Source organism: Astatotilapia calliptera, chromosome 3 (genome assembly GCF_964374335.1).
Source record: "Astatotilapia calliptera chromosome 3, fAstCal68.1, whole genome shotgun sequence".
NCBI classification, from domain to species: domain Eukaryota; kingdom Metazoa; phylum Chordata; class Actinopteri; order Cichliformes; family Cichlidae; genus Astatotilapia; species Astatotilapia calliptera.
The window spans coordinates 39,021,080-39,047,220 of NC_137424.1; the positions used below are offsets into that span (position 1 = coordinate 39,021,080).

General features: G+C 44.6%; 1 long non-coding RNA gene across 1 annotated transcript; it reads right to left on the reverse strand.

Annotated features, from left to right (window-relative positions):
* Positions 1-4,423: 4,423 nt before the first annotated feature.
* On the reverse strand, positions 4,424-8,960 carry LOC113018683 (uncharacterized). The gene is made up of 2 exons (XR_003271842.2): positions 8,872-8,960; positions 4,424-8,592 (listed from the first exon to the last, which is right to left on the reverse strand). It is a non-coding gene; the product is annotated as an uncharacterized LOC113018683 (long non-coding RNA).
* Between the last annotated feature and the right edge of the window lie 17,181 nt (positions 8,961-26,141).

Here is a 26,141-nt window from a genome sequence, read left to right on the forward strand (position 1 = left end):
GTGGTGGCAGCCGTCGTTGTTGTAGTGTCTGGGACTGCTGTGGTGGTGGCAGCCGTCGTTGTTGTAGTGTCTGGGACCGCTGTGGTGGTGGCAGCCGTCGTTGTTGTAGTTGCTGGGACTTCTGTGGTGGTGGCAGCCGTCGTTGTTGTAGTGGCCGGGGCCGTGGTGCTGGTGGCAGCCGTTGTAGTTGTAGTGTCTGGGGCTGTGGTGGTTGTGGCTGCGGTTGTGCTGGCAGCCGTCGTCGTTGTAGTTGCTGGGGCTGCGGTGCTGGTGGCAGCCGTCGTCGTTGTAGTGGCTGGGGCTGCGGTGGTTGTTGCAGCCATCGTTGTTGTAGTGGCTGGAGCCGTGGTTGTTGTGGCTGATGTGGTGGAAGTGGCATCCGTCGTTGTTGTAGTGGCTGGAGATGTGGTGGTTGTGGCTGCGGTGGTGGTAGTGGCTGCCTTCGTTGTTGTAGTGGCTGGAGCTGTGGTGGTAGTGGCTGCCGTCATCGTTGTTGTGGCTGGGGCTGCTGTGGTGGTGGCTGCTGTCGTTGTTGAGAAGGGCGGGGATGTGGTGGTGGTGGCTGCCGTCGTTGTTGTAGTGGCTGGGGCTGTGGTGGTGGTTGCTGTGGTGGTAGTAGTGTCTGGTGCTGTTGTTGCTGCCATCGTTGTTGTTGTGGCTGGGGCCGTGGTGCTGCTGGCTGCTGTGGTGGTAGTGGCTGCCGTCGTTGTTGTGGTGGCTGGGGCTATGGTCGTGCTGGCAGCCGTCGTTGTTGTGGTGGCTGGGGCTGTGGTGGTGGTGGCTGCCGTCGTTGTTGTAGTGTCGGGGGCTGTGGTAGTGGCTGCCGTCGTTTTTGTAGTGGCTGGGGTTGTGGTAGTGGCTGCTGTGGTGGCAGTTTCCGCCGTCGTTGTTGTAATGGCTGGGGCTATGGTGGTGGTGGCAGCAATTGTTGTTGTAGTGGCTTGGGCTGTGGTGGTTGCAGCCGTTGTTGTAGTGGCGGGGGCTGTGTTGGTTGTGGCAGCCATAGTTGTTGTTGTCGCTGCCATCGTTGTAGTGGCTTGGGCTGTGGTGGTTGCAGCCGTTTTTGTAGTGGCTGGGGTTGTGGTAGTGGCTGCTGTGGTGGTAGTTTCCGCCGTCGTTGTTGTAGTGGCTGGGGCTATGGTGGTGGTGGCAGCAATAGTTGTTGTAGTGGCTTGGGCTGTGGTGGCTGCCGTCGTTGTTGTAGTGGCTGGGCCTGTGGTGGTGGTGGCTGCCGTCGTTGTTGTAGTGGCCTGGGATGTGGTGGTAGTTGCTTCCGTCGTTGTTGTAGTGGCTGGGGCTGCGGTGGTGGTGGCAGTCATCGTTGTTGTAGTGTCTGGGGCTGTGGTTGTTGTGGCTGTGGTTGTTGTTGTAGTGGCTGGGGCTGTGGTGGTTGTGGCTGCTGTGGTGGTGGTGGAAGCCTTCGTTGTTGTAGTGTCCTGGGCTGAGGTGGTTGTGGCTGCCGTCGTTGTAGTGGCTGGGGCTGCGGTGGTGGTGGCAGTCGTCGTTGTTGTAGTGGCTGGGGCTGTGACTGCTGTGGTGGTGGTGGCTGCCGTCGTTGTTGTAGTGGCTGGGGCTGTGGTGGTTGTGGCTGCTGTGGTGGTGGTGGAAGCCTTCGTTGTTGTAGTGTCTGGGGCTGAGGTGGTTGTGGCTGCCGTCGTTGTTGTAGTGTCTGGGGCTGTGGTTGTTGTGGCTGCCGTTGTTGTTGTAGTGCCTGGGGCTGTGGTGGTTGTGGCTGCCCTCGTTGATGTAGTTGTTGGGGCTGTGGTTGTTGTGGCTGCCGTCATTGTTGTTGTATCTGCCGTCGTTGTTGTCATGGTTGGGGTTGTGGTGGTTGTGGCTGCCGTCGTTGTTGTAGTGGCTGGGGCTGTGGTGGTAGTTGCTGCCGTTGTTGTTGTAGTGGCTGGGGCTGTGGTGGTGGTTGCTGGTGTGGTGGTAGTGGCTGCCGTCGTTGTTGTAGTGTCTGGTGCTGTGGTTGTTGTGGCTGCCTTCGTTGTTGTAGTGGTTGGGGCTGTGGTGGTTGTGGCTGCTGTGGTGGTGGCGACAGCCGTCGTAGTTGTAGTTGTTGGGGCTGTGGTGGTAGTGGCTGCCGTTGTTGTTGTTGTAGCTGCTGTCGTTGTTGTAGTGGCTGGGGTTGTGGTGGTTGTGGCAGCCGTCGTTGTTGTAGTGGCTGGGGCTGTGGTGGTAGTTGCTGCCGTTGCTGTTGTAGTGGCTGGGGCTGTGGTGGTGCTGGTAGCCGTCGTTGTTGTAGTGGCTGGGGCTGTGGTGGTAGTTGGTGCCGTTGCTGTTGTAGTGGCTGGGGCTGTGGTGGTGCTGGTAGCCGTCGTTGTTGTAGTTGTTGGGGCTGTTGTGGTAGTGGCTGCCGTCGTTGTTGTTGTGGCTGCCGTTGTTGTTGTAGTGTCTGGGGCTGTGGTGGTGGTGGTGGCAGCCGTCGTTGTTGTAGTGGCTGGGGTTGTGGTGGTTGTGGCTGCCGTCGTTGTTGTAGTGGCTGGGGCAGTGGTGGTAGTTGTTGTTGTAGTGGCTGGGGCTGTGGTGGTGGTGGCTGGCGTGGTGGTGGTGGCACCTGTCGTTGTTGTAGTGTCTGGGGATGTGGTGGTTGTTGCTGCCGTAGTTGTTGTTGTGTCTGGGGACGGGGTTGTTGTGGCTGCCGTTGTTGTTGTAGTGGCTGGGGCTGTGGTGGTTGTGGCTGCTGTAGTGGTGGTGGCACCCATCGTTGTTGTAGTGTCTGGGGATGTGGTGGTTGTTGCTGCCGTAGTTGTAGTTGTGTCTGGGGACGGGGTTGTTGTGGCTGCCGTTGTTGTTGTAGTGGCTGGGGCTGTGGTGGTTGTGGCTGCTGTAGTGGTGGTGGCACCCATCGTTGTTGTAGTGTCTGGGGATGTGGTGGTTGTTGCTGCCGTCGTTGTTGTTGTGTCTGGGGCTGTAGTTGTTGTGGCTGCCGTCGTTGTTGTAGTGGCTTGGCCTGTGGTGGTTGTGGCTGGGCCTGTGGTGGTGGTGGCAGCCGTCGTTGTTGTAGTGGCTGGGGCTGTGGTGGTAGTTGCTGCCGTCGTTGTTGTAGTGGCTGGGGCTGTGGTGGTGGTGGCTGGCGTGGTGGTAGTGGCTGCCGTCGTTGTTGTAGTGTCTGGGGATGTGGTGGTTGTTGCTGCCGTAGTTGTTGTAGTGTCTGGGGCTGTGGTGGTTGTGGCTGCAGTGGTTGTTGTGGCATCTGTCGCTGTTGTAGTGGGTGGGGCTGTGGTGGTTGTGGCTGCCATTGTTGTTGTAGTTTCAGGGGCTGTGGTGGTAGTGGTTGCAGTGGTGGTGGTGGCAGCCATCGTTGTTGTAGTGTCTGGGGCTGTGGTGGTTGTGGCTGCAGTGGTGGTGGTGGCAGCCATCGTTGTTGTAGTGTCTGGGGATGTGGTGGTTGTGGCATCCGTCGTTGTTGTAGTGGCTGGGGCTGTGTTGGTTGTGGCTGCAGTGGTGGTGGTGGTACCCATCGTTGTTGTAGTGGCTGGGGCTGTGGTGGTTGTGGCGTCCGTCGCTGTTGTAGTGGGTGGGGCTGTGGTGGTTGTTGCTGCCATTGTTGTTGTAGTTTCTGGGGCTTTGGTGGTAGTGGCTGCAGTGGTGGTGGTGGCAGCCATCGTTGTTGTAGTGGGTGGGGCTGTGGTGGTTGTGGCTGCAGTGGTGGTTGTGGCATCCGTCGCTGTTGTAGTGTCTGGGGCTTTGGTGGTTGTGGCTGCCATCGTTGTTGTAGTTTCTGGGGCTGTGGTGGTGGTGGCTGCAGTGGTGGTGGTGGCAGCCATCGTTGTTGTAGTGTCTGGGGCTGTGGTGGTTGTGGCTGCAGTGGTGGTGGTGGCAGCCATCGTTGTTGTAGTGTCTGGGGCTGTGGTGGTTGTGGCATCCATCGCTGTGTTAGTGGTTGGGGCTGTGGTGGTTGTGGCATCCGTCTCTGTGGCTGGGCCTGTGGTTGTAGTGACGGCATTTACATGTAGTCATACAAATGTAAATTAACCTATTCTGAGTCACCATTCCCAAATCAGTCCGTAATATGTTTATGTCTTCCCAATTCAAATATCATGTCATGAATTCATTGCAACAGTTAACACAAGAAGTTTTAGTAATTCTTGTGTTTCATATAAATTGCCCACTCAAGTAATCTATGATACCCTGTAGAGCTAAATAATTTTTACAGTAGAACCAAGACTGCTGTCAAAGATGAGTGAATGCTGACCCAAAGCCAGCAGCCATCCCCTGTGCTTCAACACGTAACAACAGCAGCCATGCGCATTCATGCTACAGCCTTCATATTTCCCTCCCATGTTTTTTCAGTAGAATTACTGTGGTAATTGTTTTGAAGTCTCTTTGTGTTGCTTTTTTGTTTTGTTTTATCATATTGGTTTTGTGTTTATACATAAAAGATAAGAGATCATACGTGTTCTCATTAGGATAAGGATTTGGTTGGTTTTTTTTTTTTTTTTTTTAAATGACATCAGAAACAGCAGTATGCGACATTACGTGATGGCAGAGCTTCAGTTCATCCTTTGTCATTTTTTTTTTTTTTTTTTTAATAAATAGGACAGGGGGAATGAATGAGGGGGAGAAGAGACGGTGAGAAGGGGGGGGAAGAGAGACAAAAAAAAACAAAACTCCTGGGTCACCTGTATGGAGAAAAAAAAACAAACAAACAAACAAACAAAAACAAACAGAGGAGACAGCAAACAACAAAGAGCAACATAATAATAGAGAAAACAAAGCACCATCACAATAAACTAGCTAGTCATAGATATCAGTATTTACTAAGTAATAAACGATATTGTGCAGCACGCAAGATAGACAGCGCACAGTGTGCTTTGAGGCAGCAGCCAAGAAAGCTTTAGTCCGCGTCTGTGAATACCCATGTGTGCATACCTGTGTGGATCAGCATGCTTGCATTCCAAAGGTTTCTCCATGTAATGATCTGCTAGGGAGTGTGGGGGGGCCACAGCCCCGTCCTCCAGGGTGTGAAGGAGGTATGGAGGAGATCAAAACTCCAGACATCCAGAGGCCCCCAGAACACAAGAGACCATGGAAGACCAACAGAGGGGCAGCCGCGCCACTGTCCCAGTAAGAGCTGAGGAGAGTCCCAGATGAGGGCTCGCCCAGCAGCCGCGGAGCAGAAGTCAGGGGGAGTTGCAGTGACGCGCCCGTGAGCTCCGCCGGCCCCCAGCTGCGTCTGAGTGACCGAGCCCTAGGCTGAGAGGCCGGGGGCACCCCACCTCCAAAGGGGCCCGAGCGAGCCCCAGGCCCCGACAAGCGGCCGCCAAGGAGTGAGCCGGTGTGTACCCGGACGCCCACCCCCAGACACAAAGAACCACCAACACACCGACACCTGAGGGAGTCCGCCACCGGCAGGGGAAGTGGTGGTGGGTGGAGATAGGCCTCCAAACCTTGGAGGGCCTGAGGTGTCCCCAGAGAGGTGGCGTCTGATACCCAACCTGACATATAGACACAGACATACAGGCACACACAGACACAAACATCCATTCCCACCCTCATGCTCTCATATGCACTCACTCCACACTCAACCAAGGATTTGGTTGTTGTGTGGGAACATCGCCTATAGTTTTATATTGTTAAATGTTATATTACAACGTGTTTTAAGTCATTTTACAGAGAAACGCAAAAAGTACTGTCAAGAGTAGTGCAATAAATACTTCCTCCTTGGAGTAATTAAGTTACATACTGCATTAAATACATTACATAATACTTTTTAGTACTTAATATATCAAGTATGCTTTTAAGTAAAATGTTCTGTGTAATATATGTAATGCATTACTCTTTTTTTCAGTAATTACGCAACACCGATACGGGCGGGAATTGATAAGAATTTTGCAATTATGATTCTATTATTATTATCACTTATCGATTCCTTATTCATTCCCTTTGGCTCCACTTCACGATCTGCAGACCATGTGGAGTGGAGAATAGTGTACCAAAACGCAGACAAAACGAAGCGTGGAAACAAACTTCATTTAACCTAGCCTAACCCAAACTGAAAAAGAGCTGTTTTATTTGATGCTGAGCAAACCAATAACAAACAGTAAATGTCAACTCTACTGAGGCAGCATGGAGCGGAGAGAATGTGGACTCAAATGCAGTTGATATCATATGGTTTCTCATCTACTAAAGAATCAAGAGGCGGTTTTTGCTGCTTTAGACAAACTAAGGCACAAGCTACTCATTTTAACTCCATTAGAGCTGATAAAACTCCAAAAGCTGGTGGCTATCCTTGACCCATGCAGATATTTTTTAACTTATTGGTACTGTTTCTCCAAAAAGCTCTGTAGTTGACAATTATTGCGTAGATTAATAATTACTTTCTTGAACTGTCTACTACAGGTTTGTGACTGAGCTTCTTGGAGGTGAGACATGTGTCTCATGTTCAGTGGTTCTACCTGCTTTCTGCCACCTGCATCACACCATCGAGGTCTCCTTTGATGACTTAAACTACATGGTGAAATTTAAGACTGCCCTCACAAAGGACCTGTCCCAATGTGTAGCTACACTCAACCATCAGTGGCTCAAGATAGCTACTATCCTTTACCCATGCTTTAAAGATTTAAAGTGACTTGCAAGGGGAAGAGGTTTGGACCAGCCTTGAGGCCCTGCTGCAGGAAACGTGTAAAGATGCCACCACAAAGGAGCCAGCAAAGGCAAAGAGCCTCCTCCTCTCTTCATTGTCTTCAGACTCTTATTCAGATGAGGAAGCCCTGTGTAACAGGGCCCTGAGTTTGTGCAGAACAGAATCCACCATTAGCAAGAAAGACTGCCCGCTGCAGTGGTGGTCCAGTCGAGCATGGACCCACCCACAGCTGTCTGTCCTGGCCCACAAGTATTTGATTAGTCCTGCCTCTTCTGTCCCATGTGAGAGACTGTTCTCACTTGCAGGTCACATAGTAACAAAAAAGAGAGCTGCCTTGAGAAAATGCGAACAGACTAGTTTGTCTAAGTAACTGGCTGAAATAGATGGACAGTAAATAAGCATGGACGTACTGTGAGTCCAATGGGTTTGCTATATTTTGCACTAAAATGTTTGATGAGCACACTGTTTTAGCCTAATGTACAAAATAATTTTGGCTAAGGTTATTCAGAGTTTAAAGGTGAAGCTGTTCAAATACCCTTTTATGTTTCTGGCTTATTTTGTTTAAAAAGAAAAACTGCACTTTATGTTGACAGTTTTCATTATTATTTAAAGACAATACCATTTTGAAAACGTACTTAAACTACTTAAAATAGCACTTTATTTTTAAGTCTGCCCAATTTTGGCCAGGGATATTATTTTTGTTTCTCTGTTTTGCAGTTTAAATATTTTTCCCCCAAAATTAAAAGAGCTTGAGTTTACAATATTCATGTCCATGTCTTGATTCTTTCGCCCACTAAATCCCTTTTAAATAAAAAAAAAAAACATTTGCGCTTTGGGGCAAATTTTCTTGTGCGATTAAATGCGATTAATCATGGTTAATTAATTACAATAACTTCTATAAAGTAGAGTAAGATAAATATGGTACCCTAAATATTATTATTTACTCTCTGACAACATCATAATGTGAAGTCTGGTTAAACTTTCAAGGGTCATATCACATTGTGGCATAGATAGCTGGCCAAAATTCATTACTGCATGAAAGGTCTCACTTCTATCCACATTTTCATGGAAAGCAACCTTTACCTATTATTCCTTCTGTAACACTCTAAAATAATCTCTTAATATAATTATTTTTACACTGAATTATATTGTTTCTTAAAATTGTAAAATAATAATAAGAAATTAGTTAATTGATTACAGTAATTAACAGAGCCGAAATGGATTTTCTCGGCCTTGAAAATGTTACAAGGTTTTATTTTATAGCTTAATGTTATGAGGGCTCAAAAACATTGGACAAAAATAGGAAATTTCAGCTTAGTAATTACATTTTAAGTTGTGGTAACTCCAAATACTTTAAAAGTATGAAGGCAATATTTTGTACTGCTTCATTGAATATGATAAGGCTGTATCAAAGCTGATTATGAGGGGGCTTAGTGGGAACCTTTTAACCTTTTTCAGAAATTAGTGATTTTAAATGGAATGATCCATGTGTGCTGTGTTACTGCATACTGCATACTGAGTATGAGGGACACCACTCAAGAGAGAGAAGCTTTCTCTCTTGACTCTCACAGACAAGAGCGAAAGAGACAGACAGAGAAACTACACTGTTTTTTTTTTAAAGCAAAACTTTCAACAAGTATGCAAAATGTCCTCATCTCATCTATACCACACTCAAAGTTGTTACTAAACCCACTTTTTGTAGAATTTTTTTTTTTTAAATGTAGAAATTTGGCTTCATCTTGCATCACTAAGTACAATTCACCTAGATTGTACACATTGAACTCAAGGTAATAAGTGCCTAACCATTAAAGTATTATAACAATCAGTGTTCTTACAGTCTACATATTGTCTGTAGCAATTATTTATGAGGGTATATATAGCTATGCTAAAGCAGTTCATTTATTTTGTATCAACAGTAAGTTTAGCATCACTTAACTTACCTATAAGAAGCAACAAAATTGATATCATCAGTCCAACGGCCATTGTTTAATCAGTTAAATCTGTAAAAGAAACATATGTCAAGGTTATGCGCACAGATAAATAAACAAATAAAAAAAAAAACGAGTTAAAAACTCAGGATAACAGAATTTTACAAAAATACAAAAGGTTTTGATCATTAACTGTACTCATCATAACACTTCTCAATAAAAAAAAACAGTGTATGACAATTTTAAAATAACATATGTAAAATAATTCATTAGGATTAGTTTTACAACTTAGTGAAAAAATGAAAAGTCATTTTCACAGTATATGAAATCTATTTTGTATATTGTACTTACCAAAACTGAGATCAGATGAAAATGTATTAATTCTCTTTTTGTTTTGTTTTTTATCTCCTGTAGATATTCACCTCTTTGCTCTGTTAAACCTTATGTTCACACCTCTTGTGACCTTATATATTTCAGAAGAGTGAGGGCTAATGACGTATGTGAGAGATGATAGAAGAGATGAAAAACGTCACATCACAGGATTCACAAGTTTGTCAAGTGATCAACCTGAAAGTTTCTTGGCTCAGGATCACAGCCTCTCCCTTCTTTTTGTTAGTAACCTCAGTTACTCATGGACATAGAGGCAGACAAACAAATAATGAAATCCAGTAGAGCGAAAAGCAGTTGGAAGAAATGTAACATAATCAAAGTAAGCAGACATCTTTGTTTATTATAGAGTATGAGTTTTCAAAATGTTTTCACTGTACCTTGTAATACGAAACGTTTTTGTTTTTTTTAACTGGCCTTTTTCTGGCTTTATTTGATCTATTCAGTGAAGAGTGACAGGGAAGCAGACAGAGAGTGGAAAACGAATTTCCATGGGTCAGATTCAAACCCAGACTGCTCGCTCTCAACCATGTGGCAGCCTGCTCATCCCAGTAAGCTAAACCAGCAACCCAACACAGAACTTTTTAACAAAGTGATATAGTCTGATAATATGTTGTGAGCTCAAAGCATCACAAGTAAATTTCCTCATATTTTTCCAAGTAACTGAAAACTTATGAAGTCAATATTATCAAGTTGCAAAATTATAATAATTAACAAATTGAATGGCTCCGTACTTTGCTTTTAGTCTGTATAGTGAAAAAAACAGCATTTTTATATTTCCATTCTAATAGTGTTTTTACTATTAGAGATATTTCTCTCTACATATATACCACACTCATTTGCCCAAAAATGAGGACTGATAATGCATTCAAATTTAACTCCTTTCTCATATTTTCAAACGACAGTTTTCTTGAAGAGTTAAAAAAAAAATAAGGATAAAGAAACAAAGAAACAAGAACAAGACATTAAGAATATTGGTCCAGCTTAACAATTGTTTGTTATTTTTATGTATTTTATGCATTGCTACATCAACTCAATAAGCAGTTTACTTAGTAAATCATTAACTAGGCTAAAGGTTTAGTGCTATTGTCAGCTAAAAAAAATATCTAAAAACAGTAAATCTTTTCTTGAAATTCCATTGTCTCCGGTTAAGCCTTTAAAGTTCTATGGCATCGTAAAAAAAATTTTTGGAAATATTTGAGTTATGTGTAGTCTTCACATAGACACAATGTATACCCTGCTTACTCTGGTGTATTCCACACTCAAAGAAACAAACAGGCAGTATTTTGTACACTAAAATAAATACCAAATTATTAGGTCTACCTTGTACCTTAACTGCCTTTTGTTTTTTAATGCATTGGCACATGGCTCACAATATCTCAAACTCTAACATGAAAAAATGAAGCTCCTGGTGCATTTTTTGTGTTAATGTTCATGCAAAAGAAAGTTTGGAAATGTGGTTATTGAGTCAGCAGAGCATTTGTGACCTTCGTGCACTATGTCTCAGCAGTAAACAACCACTCTTAAATGATCTGTCATTTTGTAGCTGAATACGTGTGGTTCCTAAACACTTTAATTTTGCCATAACACCACTTATAGTTGATCATGTAATATCTAGAAAGCAGGAAATTTCACAAACTGACTTGAGATCAGTTAATCTGCAAAGATTGCAGCTGAGTCTGTTTGCAAGACCTGCCGGAAATAACACTGTTCTTGATTGGTGGCTTCAGTATTTAATGGAATCTGTTCCACTTTTGAGTTACTGAACCTCATTATGTGGGTTTGAATCAGCCAAGGAATATACAAATTATGGTATCGCCAATCAAAGCTTGCATAAGAGGAGAGGTGGAGGAAGATCTCAGCCTGGGCGTCTATTGTCTCATGTAGTCTGGAAGATGAGTGGATGGTGGGGCGGGTGCAGTTTTCTCTGTGGTGGGGTTGGGTGGATTGTCCCGGGCTCTGTGGGGCCGGGGGGCGCTGCTGCGCTGGGCCCCGGTCTGGATGGGCCTGGGCCCCCTTTCCCTGGCGGGTCGCGGAGTATGGGAGTGCCTACTGGGGTCAGCGGGGGAGCTGGCCCCAGGGAGGGGTCACCTGCCCCTCCCTTCCTTCCCTCCCCATCTCCAGCTGACTCCCTCTTCCCGCTCCACCACAACCACCCACACATGCAGGGCCTTGGAGTAGGGGTATGTCACCAGGGTGCAGAGGAGGCTAGACCCCCCCCCCCCCCGTCCCATTCTGGCTGCCTCTGCCTCAATTTTAATTTTATCCCACAACTTAGACATTAGAATAGAATATTCTTTATTGTCATTGTCACAAGTACAATGAAATTGAAAGATGTCTCCGGTCAGTGCAACATCACGAAAGATAAATACTTAAAAACTATAATAGATATGATATAAAAGATAAAAATACATATAAAATACAGTGTTCTCATACAGTAAATACACCCAAGCAATCCAGGCCTAAGGCCCCATACAGACACTCAACATACGACCTAGTTGATATATCACTCAAACAATCAATCACTCAGTCAATTTGTTAGCGCATCCAACAAAACATGTCTGAAAGTATTCCAACATCAAGGGCACAAATGACAACAGGGGCAATGAAAGTCATCTACTTTTAGTAGCATTGAGACATGATATTGCAATTGGGTAGAAACTGTGTTTGAGTCTGTTAGTCCTTGTGTATGTTGTTCTATACCGTTTACCTGAAGGCAGCAGTTCGAACATGGAGTGTCCAGGGTGTGAGGTGTCCTTTATGATGTTATGGGCTCTTTTGAGGCAGCGGGAACTGTGTAGGTCTTTCAGTTTGAGGAGAGGGCAGCCGATTGTCCTTTGGGCAGCATTGATTACTCCCTGGAGTGCTTTCCTCTGAGCCACTGTGCAGCTAGCGTACCATATGCCTATGCAGTACGTTAGTATGCTTTCGATGGAGGCTCTGTAGAAAGACACCAGCAGTCTCTGTGTGATGTTGTTCTTCCTAAGCACTCTCAGAAAGTACAGTCTCTGTTGTGTCTTTTTCAGTAGCTCAGAGGTATTCACACTCCAGGATAGGTTTCCCTCTATGCTGACTCCCAAGAAGCGGAAGTCTGCCACCCTCTCCACATAGTCGTCGCTGATGATTAGTGGTTGGATTTCTGTCTTGTGTCTTCTGTAGTCAATTATGAGTTCTTTGGTCTTTTTCGTGTTTAGGAGAAGGTTGTTATCCTTGCACCATGAAGACAGCCGCTCCACCTCATCTCTGTAGGCAGACTCATCTCCCCCAGATATGAGCCCCACCACAGTAGTGTCATCTGCGAACTTTACAATGGTGTTGCTCTGGTGGGCGGGGGGTGCAGTCGTGTGTATAAAGCGAGTAGAGCAGTGGACTAAGCACGCAGCCCTGTGGCGACCCAGTGCTTAGATTTAGGGCTGGAGATGTGTAACGTCCCACTCTCACTCTCTGTCTGCGGTCGGTGAGGAAGCTATTGATCCACTTACAGGTGCTGTGAGGAAGCCCTAGGTCCTTTAGCTTGGCGTCCAGCTTGTATGGAAGAATGGTATTAAATGCCGAGCTATAATCCACAAAGAGCATACGCACATAGCTTCCTTGCCTCTCCAGATGTGTTAATGCTACATTGAGTGCTGTTGCTATGGCGTCCTCTGTCGATCGGTTTGCTCTGTAGGCAAACTGGTGTGGGTCAAGGCTGCTGGGTAGGGCTGCTGTGATGTGGTAACGCACAAGTTTCTCAAAGCACTTCATCACCACCGGGGTTAGTGCCACTGGTCTATAGTCATTTAGGCTAGAGATATGAGGTTTCTTGGGCAAGGGTATTATGGTGGAGGTCTTGAGGCAGGGTGGGACGTTTGACTGTTCAAGGGATTGGTTAAAAATCCTGGTGAAAATATAGGCAAGCTGGTCTGCGCAGTCTCTCAGCACACGTCCTGGTACACCATCTGGGCCGGCTGCCTTCCTCGGGTTAACAGCCCGCAGGGTGCGCCTCACTTCATGCTCCTCCAGAGTGATGATGGTACTGCTGCTGTGGGCTGTATGGTGGCATAGGGTGCAGTGACCTAAAAGCGTGTGAAGAAGATGTTCAGCTCCTCCGCCAATGCTGGGTCACCTTCAGCCATACCTGATTTGGACTTGTAGTTTGTCAGCTGCTGGACACCCTGCCACACCAGCCGGCTGTTCTTACTCTCCAGGTGGTTCTCGATCTTCTTCCTATAGTCCGCCTTGGCCTTCTTAATGCCTTTTTTCAGGTTGGCTCTAGCCCTGCTGTAGCTCTCCCTGCTTCCGGACCTGAAGGCGCTGTTCCTCTCTTTTAACAGCTGCTGGACTTCCCGGGTCATCCATGGCTTTTGGTTGGTGTAAACCCGGATCTGCTTGTCTACTGTGACAGTGTCTATACAGTGTTTGATGTAACAGAGGACACTGTTTGTGAACATTTCCAGATCTTGATGTTGGAAGATATTCCAGTTGGTTCTGTCAAAGCAGTCCTGTAGCTGTTGAGAAGCGCCCTCTGGCCATGTTGTTACAATTTTAGTGATGGTCGACGCAGTTTTCCTGATTGGGGCATATGCAGGAATTAGGAGCAGGGATAAATGGTCAGATTGGCCCAGATGTGGTAAGGGTCTTGCCCTGTAGCCCTTCTTGATGTTGGAATAGACTTTATCTAAGGTGTTAGCCCCTCTCGTGGCACACTTCACATGCTGGTGGAAATTAGGGATAGCTGTTTTTAAATCCACCTGATTAAAATCACCCGCTATAATGTGCACTGCGTCAGGGTATTTATTGAGTTTATTGTTGATGTTCGTGTGCAAAAGCGCTAGTGCCACGTTAGTATTTGCATCTGGCGGTATGTAAACAGTTGTTATTGCCACAACAGTGAACTCCCGTGGAAGATAGATGGGCCTGCATTTGACAGTCAGATATTCTATGTCCGGAGAACAGTGACGGTCTATGATCACTGTGTTAGTACACCAGCTGTTATTCACCTATATGCAGATTCCCCCTCCTTTTCTCTTACCGGAATTGTTTGTTCTATCCTGGCGCTGTGCGGTGTAGCCTGCTAGCTCAATAGCAGAGTCCGGGATGGACTGATGCAGCCAGGACTCAGTGATCAGAAGAATACATGAGTTTTTGATGTGATTGTCCGTTGTTATTTGTAACCTTAGTTCGTCCATCTTGTTCACCAAGGATCTGACATTCGAGAGATATAAACTCGGGTCTAAAAGGCTTCCTCCTTAGCCTGGTTAGCACGCCAGCCCGGCAGCCTTCTTCCTCCTTCTCTCTCGTCGCCGTCTGCGTCTCCCTCCCGCCGGAATAGTAATCCAAGGAGCGCCCGGTCTCCTCGCTACTTCCTCTGGTATTTTGTGTGTGTGGATAAATTCCATGGTCACGCTCACACGGTAACTCATTCCGATCTTAAGAAGATCATGTCTGCTGAAGATGTTATTCGCTTGACTGATCGCGCACAAAACAAAACACAAAACGTACAAAGATAACCAAACACCACACCGACCAGTGGTACATCGAGCTGCTGCAACTGTGTGCGCCGCCGCCATTTTAACAGTTCTCACACTCTCATTACACATACATATAGGATCTTGGGGGTGGACACGATACACGGAGTCCAAATTACCATCAGGGTGTACACCTCACCCCTGGCGTCGTTGCCCACCTCTCAATTTTAAATACACGTAGACATTGAGGGCTAGCAGGAGGGACTATGCGCTTACCTGCTGCTCTCTGGCAGGTAGCTCCATGCCCTCCTGGGTTTTAATTGCACCTTAGAACACACATGCATCAACACTACAATGAGCGGGTGGAGGGAGGTTTGGAGTCTTCTCTCACCCCCATTCTCTGCGGCCTGCTGGAGCGGGGGGGCTAGGAGGAGTTGGCCGTCCGACTGCGGTCTGGAGTGTGGGGCCGCCCTGCTGCTGCGGAGTCGGGGCGGTCTGCCTCTCCCCACCGCAGGGAAAAGGGTAACACCACCTGGGTCTGGGTGCAGTTCCCCCCTCCAGGGGCAAGGGTACCTAGACCCGGTTTGTAGAGTACGCTTGGGGAGTGTGATCGTGTGTACAGCGTCTCTTTATGTCTGTCTCCACGTTGGTTGAGTGTGGAGTAAGTGCATATGAGAGCATGAGGGTGGGAATGGATGTTTGTGTCTGTGTGTGCCTGTATGTCTGTGTCTATATGTCAGGTTGGGTATCAGACGCCACCTCTCTGGGGACATCTCAGGCCCTCCAAGGTTTGGAGGCCTATCTCCCCCCACCACCACTTCCCCTGCCAGTGGCGGACTCCCTCAGGTGTCGGTGCGTTGGTGGTTCTTTGTGTCTGGGGGTGGGCGTCCGGGTACACACCAGCTCACTCCTTGGCGGCCGCTTATCGGGGCCTGGAGCCTGGGGCTCGCTCGGGCCACTTCGGAGGTGGGGTGCCCCCGGCCTCTCGGCCTGGGGCTCGGTCACTCAGGCACGGCTGGCTGCCGGCGGAGCTCACGGCGCGTCACTGCAACTCCCCCTGGCTTCTGCTCCTGCTGCTGAGTGAGCCCTCATCTGGGACTCTCCTCAGCTCTTACTGGGACAGTGGCGCGGCTGCCCCTCTATTGGTCTTCCTTGGTCTCTTGTGTTCTGGGGGCCTCTGGATGTCTGGAGTTTTGATCTCCTACATACCTGCTTCATACCCTGGAGGACGGGGCTGTGGCTCCCCACACTCCCTAGCAGATCGTTACATGGAGAAACCTTTGGAATGCAAGCATGCTGATCCACACAGGTATGCACACAGGTGTACACACGGGTATTCACAGACGCGGACTACAGCTTTCTTGGCTGCTGCCTCAAAGCACATTGTGCGCTGTCTATCTTGCGTGCTGCACAATATCGTTTATTATTTAGTACCTACTGATCTCTACTGCTAGCTAGTTTATTGTGATGGTGCTGTTTTTTTTTATTATGTTGCTCTTTGTTGTTTGCTTTCTCTTCTGTTTTTTTCTCCATACAGGTGACCCAGGTGTTTGTTTTTTCTTTCTTCCCCCCCTTCTCACCGTCTCTTCTCCCCTTTGGTTTTCTTTCTCTCCCTCTCTTTCTTTCATTCTTTCTCCCTGTCCTATCCCCCAGTCATGTCTGTCCCGTTTGTAGCAACTGAAAATAAAATAAATTCATAATTATAAAGGTCAATCAAATGGACCAATATGGCAAAACCATGATGATCCACTTGGTAAAATAAATCCACTTGGCATCTTTCTTGGCCTTAAGACAACAATTCTGATGGCTAAAGATCCAAACGGGACACAAAAAAAAAAAAAAAAAGCTTGCATAAACTGCCTAACAATAAGGTTCAGGACTGATTTAATACCGTAAACACTTGAACAAACATAAAGAAAGGCCTTTTGTCTGGATAAAAGTAATCATCCTTTATTAATAAGCATTATTTATCCATGAATGATGCTTGAGATCTAGTATGTTATGTAAGCAGCTGTTTTTACATTTATTTTAGAATCGAGCAGGTACATGTGCGTCACTTTCACTGTTGTTTATAACAAGGTTCTTTCTTGTGAAACAGCTTCATGCCAGTGAACAATCATGTAGACAAATGGCATCTATCACATTGTTTTCAAACCATTTCTAATCCACTCAGATTTAATTCTGACCTTTTAGTTTGTGATTTAAGGACAACTGACGTGTTCTACAAAGAAACATGAAACTTAATTAGATGTATAGCTACATGTAGCACTTAGTGCACTTTAGTTAATTCCTCTTAGCTTTTTTTAAGACAAAGTGCAGCAAATCGGAGAATATGAAAGAAAAATAAATCTGCAGCAGACAGTCAGTCGTACCACACAGTAATCCTCATGCACTACTGAGTTTATTAATCTTAATACATGTTGATGGACTCAAGACATTTTAAGACTCAAGAGGTTTATTGTCATTTCAAATGGTGTCACATGACTTTTTAATTTTATGCTTTAGAGTTGACTTGAAAAAATGTTCCAAGACTTGTGACTTGACTTGGACTTTTGTACCAATGACTTGGGATTTGACTTGGACTTGAACCTGTTTACTTGAAAAGACTTGATATTTTACCCCAAATCTAAAATTTAACACACACATATTATATAAAAAGTGCACACCATTAATTATTTCATTATTTCATTGATTCTTTCCACACTCCACTCCACTGTATGTGACATGCAAGAAGAGAATCACAGATGGAGATGGAACAACTTCCAACTTTGTCCGACATTTGAAGTTGCATAAAGAATGGTGGGTGGTACTTTTCTTTTGCTACGATGAGATAGCTGACATAGCTAACTTCATCTTATTAGCAAATGTTCTCTGGGCAACATTGATGATACAGTTTGGCTTTAACATTTATGATATTTTTGTCATGCTATTTTAAATCTGGTCCTACAAGCTCATTCAAGAATAACATGCAGCTTTTTAGTTCAGAATTGTCAGTGAATGGTGAGCGGGGGTCGACCAGAAAGTGGGCTCTGTACCTGAACTCAGGGAATAGAGTTTCTCTCTGTCTCCTTCCCATCATTAAACCCATAGATTTAATATAGAGTTTTGAGAAAAGTGTTTTAATAAACCAATAATCAAGTCACATAGACTTGATTATTGGGAAATAATTGTCTATTGTGGAAAACACAAAGCACTTTCCGACAGTAGTTGACGGCAAATACAGCAAATATGTCGCAGAACATCAAAAACAGAGAACCTTGCTGCTGAGAAACGTTCAATGTTAAAAACTCAGTTGAGCGACACTGATCATGTTTCAGTTACTGTGGACATTTGGTTGGACCAAAAAGATGAGGGGTTTCCTTGGCATCACTGTGCACTGGATAAAGAAAGAGACAGAGAGAATACAGTTGAAATCCAAACTGCTGGCCTTGGACCGCTCCAAAGGATTACACACTGGTGACAGAATCTGTGAGAAATTTTAAGCTAAATGTGACGAATACAACATCAAAGACAAACTAGACTATATTATTCGTAACAATGCTTCCAATATATGAAAAGCATTCACTGTGTACTTCCTCACTGAGCAAGGTGAGAAACATGATAATGATGGTGATCATCTTGACAATCCAGAGTTCTGGCATGATTGTGAAGACAGTTAAACTTGTCAGGTACTGACAGCTCCTGAAGCATTTGAAGTGTTGGAATGTGGAAATTTCAACATTGCTTGAAAAAACTGCCAGCTAGCAACGTCCCTCTCACCGGTAGGCAATGTTCCTTCTAAGCTGCGCACTTGCGCAATTGCGCACTGCTGGCAAGGTCTCTGCGCACAGAAAATCTGCGTTGCGCAAAAAAAAAAAAATCTAACCTGAATTTAAATCCCTGTAATGATTTTGTGGATAATTAAAGTCAGTCATATATCCACAAACACAACAAGCTGAAAGTCAGTGATGCTGCTCGGTTTGCAGTCCTGAATATCACGGCACAAGCAGAATTCACTGCAATGTTAATGTTAGCTATGTTATATTGCTGCCTCTGTTCGGTGGTGTCGAGCCAAACGGTCTTTAACGTGTGTTTGAACGAGCTGACGGTTCACTCGTTAAGCTGAAAGAAAGATGCTTTAATCGCAGGAGTCACACATGTGTTCATTGTACCATCTGGGAACTCTTCTTGTTTCGTAATAACACAAACACTAAATCCTCCTTCTTTTGTGCTGTTTTGTAGCAGTGTATACACCTGAGACTTTCACCTGTCTGTCTGTCCTGCACTCGCTCTCTGTTTCCTTCTCTCTGATTGTGTAATAAAAGTATGAACATGTGTTTATAAGTCACACTTGTGTTTGAATCCTGCAGCTTATCACACATTTGATTTCCATGTGTGACAACTGCAAGTGTCCAGAGTGAGGACAGACTGAGGGACCCACTGCTGCACATCATCTGTGAGGCTTTGCACCCCTGATGATCCACCAGGACAAACTCAACAGTGTGTGAGGAAGAGGAGGAGGAAGAGCCAGCAGCAGCTGACAGATGGAGAGAATAGACAGACTGTTCCCTGTTTGTGAAGGACTGCTAGAAAAGTTTAACATAACTAATTGTCTGTCCTGAATCAGTCTTATTAGGTAATGTTCAAATCATTTTATCATTCCAGTGTTTTCAGTGTGGGAGAAAGTACTCAGGGCCTTCAAGTTACACACTATGAAACGCAGCAACAAGTTTAATATTCAGAAACCTGAAGTATGTATCAGCAGCAGAATGGACCTAAAAATAAATGTTTGTTCCAGTTCTATGAAGCTTTGAGTATTTTGGATTAGTAGCACTGCTGTGTTTGTTGCATCATATTGCTGTAATTGTTTATATGCTTTATATATTCTGAGGTAAGTTTTTTTCAGTATTACAGTACACTACAGTACTTTAATCCATAGTTCCTGATTAATGAGGAGTTACTGAAGTACAAGCTTTTAAAAAAAAATTGTTACTGTCTTTACAGATGTGGCAAGAGACTGAAAACATGCTGTTGTTTGCACATATTTAATATTCAGCTCTGCACAGGAGCTGCAGCAGGGTGCAGCCTGTTGTTTTTACAGTGTAACACTTGTAATAAAAGTACAGTAACAGTAATTAGTGACTGAGTAGCCCGGAGCGTTTCTCTTGATTTCTTTTGTCAAGGTAAATTCATTCACCTGCACAGATTAGCTAAACGAACCCTGACAGCCGAGTCCTCATCTTAGCTAGCTTATGCTTAGCAAACTTATGGGAAAGGAGACCCCTTGGACATAAATTAGCGTGATGAGAACTATTGAAAACAAAAGAAAGAATCTTTGGAAAAAATTATCTAAGGAGAATTAATTAATTTTAGTCTGACCCCAGTCCCATCCGCTAACATGGAGGAGGTGGGGTTCATGACCTATACTGCAGCCAGACACCAGGAGGCGATAGAGACGTTTTGGCTTCATTTTTGGGGAGCTGTCACATCGTCCATGTTTTCTACAGTCAATGGTGAAAAGGTATCCAGCTAGGGCAGACATGATTCTGCAGGTCACCTGCCCAGTGGACAAAAAGAAATAAAATAGTTGTGTTGATGAATGATAACATGAAGAGTGTTTGGTGTTTCTCAGCCTGAAACAACTATAATGCTACTTTTCTGAGAATAATGAAAATGTGATGAGAGAGGAACACAAAAACATACAGAAAATGCATTAACTATACCAACCCGAAACGCATACACAATAAATGATACTCATGAAGACCAGACAGCATCTTAAGCATGAGATTCTGTTTGTCATCTTGTCCAAGTCACTAGTAAGATGAAAGTGATACATAAACTAGTGGACTGAATATTATAGGAGGACAGATGGTTGCATCATAGAGGAGAAAACAGAATGCTGATCAGAGGTCTTAAATGAGTGAGCTGAGTGAGCTGATTGTGAGTTTCTGGTGTGTGAAGAAGTTTTACCATGGCACACATTTGTACGGTGGCTGGGAAGTGCAAAGCGCAACAAATTAAAAATCCACAACAAATTAAAAAACAGCAACAAATTAAAAAACCGCAACAAATTAAAAATCCACAACAAATTAAAAAACGGCAACAAATTAAAAAACGGCAACAAATTAAAAAACGGCAACAAATTAAAAAACGGCAACAAATTAAAAATCCTTGACGGAAAGGGATTGTCTGAAATACCGGAAGTGACACAACGATTAGCCTTATGGAGAGTGATGTCATGAGAGGGGGCGTGGCCAGGTTTTTTGTTTGAGGTGCCATGTTTCTGGGCCGAACAAAGCGCTAGCGAAAGAGGAGCGAAAGTACACGGATGACACCAGCTATGGTTCGTACTTGCTGTGCGGTCGGTTGTAAAGTTAGATCGCACGACCGGCAAGGGAATAAGGTTGAAAATGGTTTATCTTTTCATTCTTTCCCCACCTGGAAGCAACATGAGGCAGCTCATGTATTGGATGTTACCAAAAGAAGGCGTCTAGTCTGGATAGCAGCTGTGAGACCAGCTGATATCCAGTTCTCTTCAATCTCCAAATATCTGTTGGTGTGCTCCAGACATTTTCATTCCGGTAAGTTATAGATATGTTCATATCACTCTTTATCGGTCTTTTAAGTCTGACATCACTAGCCGTGTCTTGGCTCAAACTCCCAAGAGCACCTGCAGGTCCATAAATCACATGATCACTGTGGCATCACTGAGTGTTGAAAAACTATCTAAAGTCTTTCATCTGCAATAAAATGATCGGCGTTCTGCTCTACCATGTGTAACAATTGAGTTTATCATCCAGGCATACATGAAAACGAAATTAGCAGGAAGTTAGCTCGCTAGATTGCATCTAAATACAATATAGCATGTCCTAACTGAGGGATTTTGGAAACAAATTAAAACGTACAGCTCTGCTAGGGTCACCTACAAGACACTTTTCTTTAATGTTACTATTACTCTCACAACCACACATAACTATAAGTGGTGCACAATTCTGAATCTGTCAACCCTTTTGCCAACAAAAGAAGAGGGCACTTCTTATGAGTGTAGAGAGGACGTGGAGAAGGCGTGTAAACTGAGGGATGACTTAACAAATGTGCCACTCGTTGAGGGAAAGGTTTGGTTTGTTGATGATTTGAGTTTTACGACAGCAGAGGGACAGACTAAAACAGGTTTTACTGTAGTAGACAGTGAGAAAGTTATCTGTGCAGGACAACTAGCATGTTTCATATTTGCTTGAGCAGCAGAGATGCTAGCTTTAATGGAAGCGTGTGAAGCTGCAGAGAAACAAGATGTGACAATATACATTGTTAGCCAGTATGTATTTGCTACTGTCATGGTCCTGGGCCATGTGGGCCCAGTATTCTTAGTTTTCATGTATTTTTGTATTTTGTTCTTTATTTAGGCCATGCTTCCTGGGTTGATCTGTTACGTTGTTCCTTATGTGTTTTCCCGTTGTGACTCTCACCCCCTGTGTGCCCCTCTGTGTATCTGAGCCCTCGTCTCTCCTTATGTTTTATTCCATGTTTCCCCAGCCCGTTATGTCTGTGTTTTCCCCGTGCTCTCTCTCCTCCTGTCTGAACCTCTGTGCACTTCCTGTTTACTTTGTGACTCTCACGCCTGTACATGTCATGTTCAGTTCACCCCGCCCTGTCTCGTTATGATTATCAGCGTCACCTGTGTTCCCCGTGTGTTCAAACTTTCCTCGTTTACCCTCTGTGTATTTCTGTCTGCGTCTCCCTCTGTTCGGCGTCGCGTTCTCCCTCATGTTGTGTGGATCTCCCTGTGTCTACCTTTGAGTATTAGTTTACGTTTTTCCGGTTTAGTTTTGCATGTCCTGTATTCTGTCCTGCCAGCATTAAAGCTGTGTTTCTTAAGTTTATCCCCGTGTTTGTGAATATTGCTATTGGGTCCTCCTCCTGCCTGCCACACGGTCGTACCATGACAGCTACAGTACATCTCTTTGTAGTGCAGTGGGTGAGACGAGGTGTGACAACCTCTACAGAGAAACCTGTAGAACACGCCAAACTCTTGCAAAATCTGCTGGAGGCAGTGTTATTACCCAGTAGAATTGCCGTTTGTAAATGTGCAGCACACACGTGAGGGCCCCTCGTCTCAATCCGGTGATGAAACCAACTGAGCCACAGGTACTCATCAGAATGGCTGGGAATGTGCTGTGCATCTTCTTGAGCCTGTGGACCCAGAGTGGGATGACAGGGAGCGCACTGGGACAGAGCAAACCACACCCAGTACCCGCATGGGTTTTCAACAACTACTGGTGGCAGTTTAAGAACACAACCGCTCACACAAAGAACGAGACCGATGGTTATGCTTGTGATGCCACTGGCTACACATTCTTCTGGACTGTGGCCATATAGCATTACTGGGAGCGAGACAGTTTGTTTGATTGCCTTAGAAACACATCCAGGAGTAGACGTACTTGGAACACTGCCAACTTTTCAACTGCTCTGAACCTGAATGGAAGGTTGATTCACCAGTAGCTGGGAAGGTGAACTGCTCTGGTACGACAGACCTGCTAGTCTGACTCAAAGAATCTGACTTGCTGCAGGACATTATACAGCTAAGCGAACTGGAAACAGGCCAATTGCCTATGTATATGAAGGGCAATGGATTAGTCCAAGTTGGAGATTTATCATGGAATTTGTGCAACGTCACCTATTCTTTTTGTCCTCTGCAAGGAGGATGTAAACAGAGAAGCCTTTTGTCTATATTTACATCATGAACACTTCTCTAAGCTGGTTGAGGTTTTGAGCCAAGAAGATCAAAATACCTTGATCCAATTTCCTTTACAAATAGTTTTCTGTGGTGACAACAGGACAGGAGAAGAGTTGTAAATGCAGATAGTTTACTAGTTGACTCTAACCCCCACAGGATGCCTACAGTGAGAAGATTTGGGGAATTGATAGGAGTCATAAAGAAGGGTGTTGACCAGGCTACAGCTTTGAAGTTAGCTAAGAGCCACATGGATAAACAATGAAGTCAACTGATGCGTTTAAATGCCTATGTCTGTATACAGTTGGATTGTAATGACATATGATTTTTGAGAATGATGATTCTTCTTGTTTGACTTTTGACATTCAGTTGTTTACTTGTAGAAATACATAATGAATCGCATGACAGGACTAGATGCACCACAAGGCTGGATAGCTTGGTTAATGTCTGGTCCTTGGTGGCATCTTCTTTTGAAAATATCAATTCCTGTTTTTGGACTGTTGACATTGATTTGCTTATGTATAGGATGCATTTTACAGTGTATAAGATCAATGCCAACTAAAATAATTCCTAATACATTTGTTAATTATGTACTTTTATAACAATATGAATTGACTGAAATGAATGACATGACAGATGCCTGTGTACTGTATAAATGACGCCTGCGCTGAAAATGTCAAGCACGAGGTGCATTGCTAAGAATATACTACACAGGAATAATTTGGAGCATAAAAATCACAACACAGGAGGGAATGTTAGAGTGAATTGTTAAATGTTGTCATTTTTATGTTTGCCAACTCTGATGAAAGGAATTCCACTGTCCTTCCCCCCAGATTCTCAAGGTTCTGGGTGGGGGGCTGTAGTGTTTTATTGCAGATACATCCTATCTGGAAGATCTGTTTTTGTGATGTTGCTCCTGCTTTTATGACCCTTTGGTCAGCAGGAGGTAACACACACACACACACACACACACACATTCTTACACACACACACATTCTCACATAACACACACACACAGTGCCTTGTCTTTGTTACCAAGGGGGGTTACGTGGGGAAGGTACGTGTTGTATATTATTGTTTATTGTGTGGACGTTGTCAATAAAAGGCAGCAAGAGGAGGCCGTCGTCAGGGTCATTTGTGATGAGCTGAGATAACGACAAGGCCTCCCTTGCAAGTGAAACGATCGATCGCTGTTGCCTTGTTTTTCTTTCACGGGAATAAGTCCTGGATATAGCGGGGTCTGAGTTTAGACCCAACACGTGGCCTACCACTTTGTGACAAAATTGCTGTTGTTCCTGTGATTCCTTCTATAACCATTGGGAACGCACTGGAATGAGCGACCTATTCTTTCACAAATGTTTGGAGAAGCAGTTTGCATACCTAGGGGCTTGATTTTGTACACATGTGGCCATGGAAGTGACTGGAAGACCTGAAATGTCGCATCAGTATTTAATGACTATTTGTTCCACTCTTGCAAGTTGAGTTATCAAACCTAATTACATAGGTTTGAATCAGGCAGGGAAATAACAAATTAAGAGATCACCAATCAAAGCTCACATAAACTACCTAACAGTAAGGTTAAGGATTGATTTAATAGCATAAACACTTGAACAAACAGAAAGAAAGGCATTTTGTCTTGATAAAACTAATCATCCTTTATTAATAGTGTCAGGGCTCTGTGTGCGGGCAGGTGGAAATGTGGATCCAAATGCAGGACTCCGAGACGAAATGTAACTAAAACCACAGCTTTTATTGCTGGCATGAAACAAAAACAGAAACCAAACCATGAAACCAAGCAGGAACACACAAGCAGGGTCTGAGGGTACGACGCGACACCGAGCATGGGAAAACACAGGGCTTAAATACACAGGGTAGTAATGAGGGAATGGGCCACAGAAGGGAGACACAGCTGGGGGAGATCAGGGCTAACGAGATGGGAGAGCTAAGCTGCACACACTAACATAAGACAAAGACTTTCACAATAAGACAGGAAACAAGAATTACTAAACCAGATGCAGACATGACACTGAGAGACAGACTAGACACTGAACAGAAACTGCAACACACATGAGAACCCAAAACCTAAGAACTGATCCCTCACCAAGAATAACAGAAACAGATCTATAATGATAATAACAAACAAAGCACCAGAACATCAGAAAACAATCAATAATGCAAAAATAAACCAAAACATAATAAACTCAAAATACTGGGTCCAATGGACCCAGAACCGTGACAAATAGGCACTATTTATCTATGAATTATGTTTGAGATCTAGTATGTTACGTAAGCTGCCGTTTTCACATTTACTTGTGTGCGTCATTTCCTTTGCTAGTTATAAAACAAGGTGTGGCTCTTTCATGTGACATAACTTCATACCAGTGAGCAGTCATGTCACTGCACTGTTTTCACACCAATTCTTATCTACTCTGATTAAACTTTTTTTTTCTTTGGACAGCGGTGAAGAGGGACGGGGATAAAGGGCAAAAAACAAAAACCAACAAAATAAGCAGACAAAAAATACATATATCAATCACCTGGATCAACTGTTGACAAAGAAAAAAGAGAAAACAAGCAGAAGAAAAAAAAGAGCAACATAATAAACAACATCACAATGATCTATGGGAATATAACAGTAAATACTAAATATTAAACATGACGTGCAGTGACGTGCCCGTGAGCTCCGCCGGCAGCCAGCTGTGCCAGAGTGACCGAGCCCCAGGCCGAGAGGCTGAGGGCACCCCACCCCCGAAGTGGCCCGAGCAAGCCCCAGGCTCCAGGCCCCGACAAGCAGCCACCAAGGAGTGAGCCGGTGTGTACCTGGACACCCACCCCCGGACATACTCTGATTAAACCTTGACCTTTCAGTGTTTACTTGAAAATAGCTAACATATATTGTTCGATGTAGTAAAATTTTATCGAAGGATACGAATGAAAGGTATTAATTTTTATTCCTTCCTGGTTTTGTCTGTGGAAATGTTCTACAAGCAAAGATGCAATTTTTTCTTCATTACAAGTATAGTTACAGTTACAATTACCATTAAATACATTAATTAATTAATTACACTTAACTGCTT